Source organism: Grus americana, chromosome 2 (genome assembly GCF_028858705.1).
Source record: "Grus americana isolate bGruAme1 chromosome 2, bGruAme1.mat, whole genome shotgun sequence".
NCBI lineage: Eukaryota > Metazoa > Chordata > Aves > Gruiformes > Gruidae > Grus > Grus americana.
In genome coordinates, this window is record NC_072853.1 from 85,068,509 (window position 1) to 85,080,805 (window position 12,297).

Here is a 12,297-nt window from a genome sequence, read left to right on the forward strand (position 1 = left end):
TGTTTGATACTTGGCACCCTATGCTGCTGACTAGAAATAAAAACAATTATCTTGACTCTGTGTGAATCGGTTCTTTGTGCACCAGGTGAACAACCTAGATTTTGGGACAACACGTGCAGTGTTTAAAATGGTCGATAAGGAAAAAAACCCCCAAACACTCCTTTGCCCCCAGTGAAAATACTTTCTATTAAGTCGTCAACTTCAATTAGCATTATGAGATTTTCAAAGCCAGAAATGTTGAAAATTTAGTAGGATATATGTATCTATCTCTCAATGATTGTTTAAAAATATCTCTCTGTATCTGTGACATCTGATGTGGAACATCTGGAGTATCAAACCAGGACTGGATTTTTAAGGTTAGAAAGACAGGACATTTGAAATATTATTCAGGAATTTAATTGGAGCTTTTATTTCCTGTCCTGTCTTGAATGGTGGTAATATTGAGAAAAACTAGCATCTTCTTCTGGGGGCGGGGAGGGAAGTAATGCATAACCTGTAAAAGGAAAACTTAACAAATATTTCCCCTCTTGTTGCCAGATCATGTGAAATAAAGTGAGAAAATTTCAGACTCCCAAATAGCTGCCTGATTTCTGTGTCTCCTAAATTACTTTTTCAACAGCTCCAAATAGTTTGTGTACTTTCATGTTTAAATAAAGAACAGAGCTTTTTAAAGAAATTGTATCAAAGGCATTCCTGTCTCTTAGATTTTTAAATTTGTTTGTTTGTTTCCTCAAACTTTGAACTGGATAATTTAATTACATGTAATTAAGAAATCGAACTATTCTATGAATATCAGGTTACTGCATGTTCACAGCTGTCCTTCATTCCAGTTTTTTATTTGTATCTGATACAAGCTTCGGCTTGTGGAAGTACATTGCCTCAGTCAAAGAATCTAAGCATATGCTTAGCTTTGCATACTGCAAATAGTTGCAGTGATTTCGATGAGATCATTCATGCTTTAAGACCTTAAATAATCGTATGTATTTGCAAAATTGATATCTTAATGTATCTACTATTTCTAGAATGTCTACTTTCGTTAAGGAGGTAATAACTTGTGTTTGTTTATCCGTTGCTACAAATTACTCTTATTCACTGTTATAACTTCTATGTGTGTACATTTTTCAGAAATTGTAAGTATTGTGAATGAGTCTTAACAATTACCCTTTAAGAGAATATTAAAAAGAAAAAAGTCAAGTCTGGAGTCATTAAGGAGGGAATATATCATTGCAAATCTTGAAGATGAGGACATTCATCAGTATTTTATCCTTTTGCAGATATCAGTCTTAGAGTATGACATTCTGACGAAGTCAAACCTTTTCAATTTATTGTGGTTTTTGTTTGGTTTGTTCTTGGTTTTTTTCCCCTTATACTCAATACTTTCCGCCAGGCTGATTTAGCACTGGAACAGATTGCTGTGAACGTCTAAACCCCTAGGGCTGGAACGTGAGTCACTGCATAAATCCCGACAATGCAAGAACGCTCAGTGGAGATGGGCAAGGGTGATGTGACCCTGAAGCTCAGAAAATAATGAAAAGCAGCTGACTTTATCTCAACACAAAGGGGACCGGAGGACGGCCTTTGTTTTAGCCAATCAGCCATCAACAGTTGAATGGCTCACCTGGTGGTGTAAATGTCTCCCTGAGTTAGCAGGGGGAGGGGGGGAGAGGGAGTGAATATTTGGCTCCTTCCAACGTAGAGTATAAAAGCTAGACAACTAGTAAAAGAATTTTGAAGAGAGCAACAGGCTTGAACTGGCTTCAACCCGTGTATTCTTTCCCAGCAACTGGGGGCAGACAGCATTGTGACAGCGAGCGTATTTTGGAGACCAGTAATGGGAATCACATTGGGATTGAAATGTGTATTGCAATTGCTATGGTTTGCTAAGTTTAACTTACATTTGTATTGTATTTTCACTATATTTTATATCACTCTGATGAATCAGAAACCCCGTGTAACACCAACCATCTCCAAATAAGTAAATCTGATATTAAACATGATACCTTCCATGTGTGGAATATCTAAAAGAACCTGATCAGATAGTATTGGACTCTGACAATTGCCCAGAAAGGTTCTAGTATCTCCACCTTAGAGACTTTCAAAGGTTGACTAAATAAGGCTTTGAGCAACATTAGTTCAACTTTTAGTTGAAGTTAGCTTTACTTTGGTATTGGACTAGATGACCTCCAGAAGGCTCTTCCAACCAAGATTATTCTATGATTCTATTGCTTGCATAGCCAAATCATCCAGCCAGACTGGTGTGCATTCCCATATCATACTTGGTGTGGTTGCAACTTGGTAGTCTAAGTCATGGTTGAGTACTAGTCAGAAGAAATGTTACCAGAAAGCAGCAAAATAATTCACTCTCTAAGACTTATTTTGAAGTTTTAGAAAGCAGGCATTCTTTATTGCAGCGCTGGGTGCATGGGGGATAAGTCCACCTAACATGCACACCCAAAAGACAAAACTAGCAAGTTTATACTATGTTAATATACATATTCATTATATTTCTGAGTAATGCTTATCACATTCATGGATTTTCCAGGAACTCATTAGCATATGCTAATGTCTTTCACGCATGTTTGTTGGCACCTCCGGGTGGTTATCGGGGGTCTTCAGATGAAGGCTCATACTCTTCCTGACCTTTACTTCTACGCAGACTCAATCCTGGTATCGCGTATACCTTATCCCTCAAGGCTGGTTTTGTGATCAGCTTGTAACTGTCTTATCTTTGTGCATCTGTTCTTCCAAGGCCGAGCTGTTTAAAATGAGATTGTTCCAGAGCTTCTTATCTTACAACTAATTATTGTCTAAGTTACAACGGTTTCCCTTTTCTTTGGTTACATCTATTGAACAGTGGCTCTAGTGGCCTGAATTAATCTTATCATTTCAAATTCATAGGTATCACAAGTACCAGCAAATTGAGTTCTGTGTTGCTTGTATTTCCTAGGACATGGTATAGTAACTTCTTCACCTTTCATGCCATAGCACATCTGGAATTTTCTGATGAGAACTCCCAAAGATATTTCAGAGAAGACTGGGAACGATTGAAAGGGTGGAGACTAGTTTGTCAGGACAGGATTGAAATGAAATTGCAAGATGGAATCTTGGATTTGCTAAGATTAGAGTCTGATTTTAGTCAAAGAATGCAGAGAGAAAGGATCAAAAAGAATAATAGCTGTATTGCTATGGGATGGGTATATCAGGTAAGAAATTCAGGTAAGTATATCAGGGAAGAAATTAAAGAGATGAAAATTTAGAATAACTATGAGCTCAGGAAAAATGGCGGTTTATTTGCAAATAAAAATATGTGACTGTGGAAATATTTCTGGAAAACAGTAATGGAACATAAGCTGTAAGGAGACTTTAAACTATAGCAAGCCAGACACAAATAAATGTCTTCTAGGAAAGCAGAGTGTGGCACAAGCAGAAATAATAGCACAACACAGCTTCACTAAGGGCAAATCGTGCCTGACAAACTTGGTGGCCTTCTGTGATGGGGTTACAGCATCGGTGGATCAGGGAAGGACAGCTGACATCATCTACCTGGACTTGTGCAAGGCATTTGACACTGTCCCACACGACATCCTTGTGTCTAAATTGGAGAGACATGGATTCGATGGATGGACCACTTGGTGGATAAGGAATTGGCTGGATGGTCGCACTCAAAGAGTTGTGGTCAACGGCTCAATGTCCAAGTGGAGAACAGTGACGAGTGGCGTCCCTCAGGGGTCGGTACTGGGACCGGTACTGTTCAACATCTTTGTCGGTGACATGGACAGTGGGATCGAGTGTACCCTCAGCAAGTTTGCTGACGACACCAAGCTGTGTGGTGGGGTCGACTCACTGGAGGGAAGGGATGCCATCCAGAGGGACCTTGACAGGCTGGAGACATGGGCCCATGCGAACTGCATGAAGTTCAACAAGGCCAAGTGCAAGGTCCTGCACGTGGGTCGGCGCAATCCCAAGCACAACTATAGGCTGGGCAAGGAATGGATTGAGAGCAGCCCCGAGGAGAAGGACTTGGGGTATTGATTGATGAGAAGCTCAACAGGAGCCGGCAGTGTGTGCTTGCAGCCCAGAAAGCCAACCATGTCCTGGGCTGCATCAAAAGAGGTGTGACCAGCAGGTCGAGGGAGGTGATCCTGCCCCTCTACTCTGCTCTGGTGAGACCCCCACCTGGAGTACTGCGTCCAGCTCTGGGGACCCCAGTACAGGAGAGACATGGAGCTGTTGGAGAGAGTCCAGAGGAGGGCCACGAAGCTGATCCAAGGGCTGGAGCACCTCTCCTTTGAGGACAGGCTGAGAGAGTTGGGGTTGTTCAGCCTGGAGGAGACTCCGGGGAGATCTAATTGCGGCCTTCCAGCACCTGAAGGGGCCTACAGGAAAGCTGGTGAGGGACTGTTTATCAGGGAGTGTAGTGACAGGACAAGGGGTAATGGGTTCAAGCTGAAGGAGGGTCAATTTAGATTACATGTTAGGACAAAATTCTTTCCTGTGAGAGTGGTGAGGCACTGGAACAGGTTGCCCAGAGAGGTTGTGGCTGCCCCATCCCTGGAAGTGTTTAAGGCCAGGTTGGATGGGGCTTTGGGCAACGTGGTCTAGTGGAGGGTGTCCCTGCCCATGGCAGGGGGGGTTGGAACTAGATGATCTTTAAGGTCCCTTCCAATCCAAACCATTCTATGATTCTATGATTCTATGGTCATTTGGAGATAATAGCATTTTAAGAACACAAAACCTACTAGTTTTTAAGTGAGGATTCCTTCCACCCCTTGAGCACAGTCTATAGAAAGGAATAGTTTCTGTCATGCCAGTAGTTTAAGACCTACTTATGTGTCATCTTGTGTTGGGTTTGCATGGCAGGGTTTTGGTAGCGGGGGGGCTACAGGGGTGGCTTCTGTGAGAAGCTGCTAGAAGCTCCCCCTGTGTCTGACAGAGCCAATGCCAGCCGGCTCCAAGACGGGCCCGCCGCTGGCCAAGGCCAAGCCAATCAGCGCCTCTGTGATAACATATTTAAGAAGTAGAAAAACACTTAGAGAGAGAGAGCTTTTGCAGCCGGAGAGAGGAGTGAGAAGATGTAAGAAACTCTGCAGACACCAAGGTCAGTGCAGATGGAGGGGGAGGAGGAGCTCCAGGCGCCGGAGCAGAGATCCCCCTGCAGCCCGTGGTGAAGGCCATGGTGAAGCAGGCTGTCCCCCTGCAGCCCATGGAGGAAGGATGAGGGGGTGTAGCGATTCCACCTGCAGCCCGTGGAGGACCCCACGCCGGAGCAGGTGGAGGCACCTGAAGGAGGCTGTGGCCTGTGGGAAGCCCACGCTGGAGCAAGTTCCAGGCCGGACCGGTGGACCCGTGAAGAGGGGAGCCCACGCCAGGGCAGGTTTGCTGGCAGGACTTGTGGCCCCGTGGGGGACCCCACGCTGGAGCAGTTTGCTCCTGAAGGTCTGCACCCCGTGAGAGGGACTCCATGCTGGAGCAGGGGAACGATGAGAGGAGTCCTCCCCCAGAGGACGAAGAAGCGGCAGAAACACCGTGAGATGAACTGACCGTAACCCCCACTCCCTGTCCCCCTGTGCCGCTGAGGGGGGGGAAGGTTGAACCCGGGAGTGAAGTTGAGCCCGGGAAGATGGGAGGGGTGGGGGCAAGTGTTTTAAGAGTTGATTTTATTTTCTCATTCCTGTACTCTGTTTTGCCTAGTAATAAATTAGATGAATTCCCTCTCTAAGTTTGGTCTGTTTTGCTCGTGCCGATAATTAGTGAGTGATCTCTCCCTGTCCTTATCTCAACCTGCAAGCATTTTGTTATGCCTTTTCTCCCCTGTTTAGTGAATGAGGGGAGTGAGAGAGCGGCTCTGGTGGGCACCTGGCCCCCAGCCAGGCTCAACCCACCACACATCTATAGAAGTGCTATGTTATTTGTGTTTGCAGTATACTGATTTCTATTAGAGTTATTGAAAAAGAACAGAGCCTGCAGAAGTTGGTATTAGACTCTCATACTTGCAGATGCCAATGAATATTGAATGTTCAACATCATATTAGGGGTCAACGACACACGATATCTGATCATGTGAGTAGTGCTTGTCAGCGCTCTGTTTTTCATGCTGAATATGGCTCTACAATATTTTTTTTTCAATTACTTGTATGGTTTCTAATTCCTTCTGGTTTGCTGGACACGCTCAACTATTGTCAAACAGAGTGACACAAATTGTGATTGTAAGACATCAGTGTGGCTGCTCCCACAGTAGTAAAGAGTATCAGTGGCCAAATATATTCTGTTGCAGTGCCCAGCTGAGCAAGGAAGTGTATCATCCCCAGAAGGCTAAAGAAAAAGATGACTGAGATACATTTGTAAAAATTCTGGAAATTGTTGCTTTGAGTGGTATCTCACTATTTTCTTAAACAATTCAGAGAGACACATTTTCTCATATCAGGCCTCATTTCCCCAGAAAATAAGGAAGAACAAAGGTTCTTCAGAAGTTTCCATTCTCCTTTGTTATAAAGTACTTGCATCACTTTGCTTTCCTTTCTGAGATGAAGACATGACTTTTGCAGTCATTCTTCTAGTTGCAGGTGAGGAAAGCCAGTAGACTGTTAGTATTTGACTGGAGTGTTTCAAGCATTTCACAATTAAAATTAATTCTACATCACTGATGAAATTTAATTTCCTCTCTTATGCAACCTTTCACTGATAAGTACAGATTTCTCTCCCTCTGCATATAGTTTCTCAGTTATGATAGCAATGTTTTGTGTGCTTTTATGTGCAACTTTCTCCAAAGAGTTTGAGTTCATACTATGCTTTTATGTGCATTTTTCTAGTGCTAGGAAGAGATTTTCATACTGTGTTTTGATTTCCTTTTTTCAGGTATAGAGGTTGTTTTTTTTTTTTCCCCTCAGAAAATAAAAGGCATGCAGTGGAAACATGAAGACTTTAAATTATGCCAGATTCTGTACTGCAATGACTATAAATCTATGAATCCTCTGAGGCTTGTGGAATTGACATACAACAGCGGGAGCTTATAGCATATTTAGAGCTCTTAATGAAAGCACCACAAATAAACCAGTACAAAAATTATTTATCTATATTAAGTGAGGTTTTACTGATGACTGTTAATTAATATCACAGTAATAGGTAGTGTAATGGTTTCTTATGGAATTATCTGTTCTAAACTTTTGTGGTGCAACAGAGATGGACATGTTATCCCAGCACCGTAACATATTCAAAAAAACATTTTTCCAACTTGTCTTTCATAACTTTGTAGTGAAGGAATGATAAGCATTCCCTTAGTAGTTTGCTCCAAAATTTTATGCCTTTAGCAGTATCTTCACGTGAACATAGTTACTGCCAGACCCATTTGTAGCTAGTCCATGCCTTGTATCTGGCCAGCATCATTTCAAAATAAGCACTGAAGACTTCAAAACAGGCAGGTGTGCGATAATAGCCTCCCAGCCACATGACATATTATTTTAACTTTTGCTAATTGGAGATGAAATGATAAAAAATGCAGTGCAAAGTCTAATAACAGTTCTAGTGGTTTTGTAATCAAGATCTCTTACAATTCTTGATATTATCCAGATAAATATCCATAAGTACATATTATTTTACTGTTTGCAGCAGTCCCATGATGACAATGTTAGGGAGAATACAAGCAGAAGTTCGTTCTTCCAGAATTTAAAATACAAAAATAAAACAGGGTAGAGCGCTTTGATGCACCCAATCTGAAGAAAGTAACAGATGATTTGTTTCATTTCCACAAGTTCTATACAAAGTCCCTTTGAAAGTTTAATGGAAGTGTTTGTGCCTAAATGATAACTTGCAGCAGAAGTACATAGAAGAAAAAAGTGGAAATCACTTAGTAAGTGCCGAAACTATAATGTGCTCCTTCCTCTTGATACACTGCACATAGTTTATCTACTCCAGTGCTCTTATGCAGTATAAAGAACAAAAGTTCAGGGCATAACAGATTAATGAGACATTTGTAGCAATATAAATGAGGAGGTTAGGAAATTTACATTACTGTAAGCTACAAGATGGATTAATGTAATTTCTGTTTGCAGCCTCAGATTTAATTCATCAGTGTTTCCAGGAGAAAATGCATTATTAGGAACATGCTTCAAGAGAATTTTGGAGTATGGTTATATTAGGAGTTCATAACTGGAGACATTTATTATAAAAACAGAGTTTAATTCCTTAAAATGTTGAACAGTTTCCTAATGAAATATAGCTTTTGTTTCATAACAAGGTGAAGTAATGTCAATTCTATGTCTCGGTCTTGGAATATACTTGAAACAAAGGTATGAAGCTACAGGTGGTAAAAATTGAAGAGGTCTCAAAATACATTTTATGTCCTTCATCAAAATTATGTCACTGCCTTGATTGCTTTTCTGAAACTTTAATTTGAATGTTTTCTGTCTTAATCTTATCAAATTATCAAATTAAATTAAAAACTAAAATAATAATACATTTTTTATTATGAGGTACAATAAAATAGTCATAACATACTGCTGATACTTAGCTGTATGATAAGCCTCAATTTAGAAGAGGATTTAAGGACAGATTTAAATACATAGGAATGAATTTATATACATGCATAAATGTCATTTTTTTCCCCTCTTTGTCTTTTAGTATATTAGATATGAATACTATTATTTTAAGTATTTTGACAATCTTTATGATTATTCTCTTTTGTAGCAAGAAACACCTGAAACTGCAAAACTGCAGTTCAGTATTGTAAAAATTAATTTCTTTAACATACGAATACAGTAAAAACAGTAAAAGTGTCCTTATTTTAGGGAATTCATTGTCATATAAACGACAGGAAGCAAAATAACGCATCTGTGAAGAGAACGAGGCCCTTTCTTGGCCACTTTCTTTCCATTTGTCTCTACCTCCCAAAGCGCAGCTCTGTGGCGGCCCTTGCTGTACTGGCTGCCTCTAGACCAGCTCTGTCACTTTAAGCCCTTCTATACAGATACAAATGTCATCTCCAGTAAGGGTGATTCTATCATTTCTATGCTGTTAGCAAATGAAACGGTTAAACAATACAGTCAGACCATTATAAAATATAAGATAGGGAAGGTCAAAAAGTCCAGTGACGGTATTTCACCAGAAATGAATGAATAAATCAGTTCCTGGAGCTTTTCTCTTTTCTTCCCAGGCAAAGTTAAGACAACAGCAGAAGCAGAAGTTTGTGATGGGATAGGGACAGCAAAAACTCTGTGCAACATTTAGATTAATTGTGTTAGGTCTCCAGGTAGTAAGTGAAGAAAATATGAGAGAAATATGGTTTTTATTGCCGAGTTTTATTTTATTCTTTTTATCCTTTAGTTATTACAGCTATGTGCACTTCCTATTTGTGAGTAAATTAATAGTAACTTTTTAATGATATTAAACTTCTGAATGCCATTAATTGAGCGTACCTCTCCACATAAAATTTCAAAAGCCTGAGGTTTGTTTTTTTGGCTGTTGTGGGGTTTTTAAAATTATTAAAATGACAAGTTCACGTAGTTACATTTGGCATGCAAAAAACATCTAGAAAGATCTGGAAAAAGGAACATGAGTGTTACTATACACAAAAAGCCTAAATGGAAATGAATGTTTTAGTGTATTTTTTTCTAGACTGAATACTAAAAGTTTTTCTTCTAAGATTATCTTAAGTAAAAAATAGTAGAAAAATCTTGTGGATGATTATGTGTTGTATGTTTACAATGTTTTTTTCTTTTGCTCCTTTCCCTGTGTTACTACAATGAACAAATAAACAAAAGCCCCTGTAAGCATCCAGGCTTTTTTAAAAATCTGAAGTCTTTTATACAATCTAAATCAAGAGGTATAATTCTCTAAAATATTGTCTGTGGTTACTTTTTATTGCAGCCTTTTAATAAGAAAGGGAGCTGTAGAATCTACAATATCTGTATAAGACTCTGGTGCTGCTGGCAGTTTTAAGCAGAGATGCTGGTCAGAGGAAACATAGCAAGTTAAAATTCTTCTATAATTTGGACAGGAATAAAAATGAGATCTTATGCTGGTGAGTCATAGGTTTGATCATAAATCAGAGTTTCCAAAGGAGCAACATGAGGCAAGGCAAGACCTTGTCATATACTGTAAATATCTTTCCAAATTTATCCCAATTGTTGTTAAGAAATTCTTTGAAAAGTGGAAGCCCCAACAACAGCAAAACTCTTGGGAGGAGACTGCTTTTGTGATAAGAATTTAATCAAAATGTTTTATCATAGTAGAGATCTTACAAATTTCTCCCTACCTATTTGCTTTAAAAGGAGCAGAAATAGATACAGCAATGCTTTTGGCAAAGGGTATGATGCTTCTGCAACACTTCTTCCCCTGCCAGGGAGTTACTAAGAGTGAGAGGAAGATAGATGTACGGGGCAGGGGGGAAGGGGCAGACATTTTGCACCGTTCTTGAATCACACATAAGGCATGGAAGGCTAAGCATCCTGGGACTGCCATTTCAGTACTGAAAAGGGAAAATAATGTGCATTCCTCGCAAAGGGAACTAATGTATCACTGCCCTATTTTGCACACCGTTGTTCCTAGTGTAGTCTTTGAAATGAGGTAAGGAGAGACAGTGTATCTTTTTTTTATCAGCTAATTTTCAACAGACAGGAAGCAATGGGCAGGATTAGGGGATGCCTCTGGCACAACTGTTGTACTTGTTCTATCCTTCCTTCTGTGGCTGCATTTCAGTGTAGAGAGCCTTAGGCTAATCTTTGAACAAATTTCAACTTACAAGAATAAAGTTAGATTAGTCAGCTTTGAAATCTTTCATCTGATTGTAGTCATCTACATCTTAAGGATATGAATTCTAAGATGACTTCCTGTTACTTGCCCTCTTTCCTAAGTCTTTACTTGTCCTCTTTCCTCAGTCACTGAGGTGAGCAGCTCCAGTGCCAGCAGGATCCACAGAGGAGCACTCCAGTCCAGTGCACAGGAGGGTTTCCAGAACCTTATTCTTAGAAGAAGGGACAGACAACTCAGCAGGACTACAAAGATGTCGTTAGGCTATGCAGGGAGAAAATTAGAAGGGCCAAAGGCCAGCTAGAACTTAACCAGCCTACTGTAGTTAAAGACAATAAAAAATGTTTCTATAAATACATTACCAACAAAAGGAGGACTAAGGAGAATCTCCATCCTTTGTTGGATGCAGAGAGAAACATAGTGACAAAGGATGAGGAAAAGGCTGAGGTGCTTAATGCCTTCTTTGCCTCAGTCTTTAGCAGTAAGACCAGTTGCTCTCTGGGTACCCAGTCCCCCTAAGCTGGAAGACAGGGATGGGGAGCAGAATGAAACCCCCATAACCCAAGGGGAAATGGTTAGTGACCTGCTACACCACTTAGACATACACGAGTCTGTGGGGTTCAGATGGGATCCATCCAAGGGTACTGAGGGAACTGGTGGAAGTGCTCACCAAGGCACTTTCCATCATTTATCAGCAGTCCTGGCTAACCAGGGAGGTCCCAGGGGACTGGAGTGTAGCCAATATGATGCCCATCTACAAGAAGGGCCAGAAAGAGGATCTGGGGAACTGCAGGCCTGTCAGTCTGACCTTGGTGCCAGGCAAGGTTATGGAGCAGATCATCCTGAGTGCCAATACGCGGCATGTACAGGACAACCATGTGATCAGGCCCAGTCAGCATGGGTTCATGAAAGGCAGGTCCTACTTGACCAACCTGATCTCCTTCTATGACAAGATGACCTGCTTAGTGGATGAGGGAAAGGCTGTGGATGTTGTCTACCTGGACATTAGTAAAGCCTTTGATACCATTTCCCACAGCATTCTTCTGAAGAAACTGGCTGCTCATGGCTTGGATGGGCATGCTCTTCGCTGGGTAAAAAACTGGCTGGATGGCCAGGCCCAAAGGGTTGTGGTGAATGGAGTTCAATCCAGTTAGTGGCCGGTCACAAGTGGTGTCCCCCAGGGCTCAGTACTGGGGCCAGTTCTCTTTAATATCTTTATCAATGATCTGGACAAGGGGATCAAGTGCACCCTCAGTAAGTTTGCAGACAACACCAAGTTGGGCACGAGTATTGATCTGCTGGAGGGTAGAAAGGCTCTACAGAGGGATCTGGACAGGCTGGATCAATGGGCCGAGGCCAACTGTATGAGGTTCAACAAGGCTCAGTGCTGGGTCCTGCACTTCAGTCACAACAACCCCGTGCAACGCTACAGGCTTGGGGAAGAGTGGCTCGAAAGCTGCCTAGTGGAAGAGGACATGAGGGTGCTGGTCGACAGCCAGCTGAATATGAGCCAGCAGTGTGCCCAAGTGGCCAAGAAGGCCAACAGCATCCTGG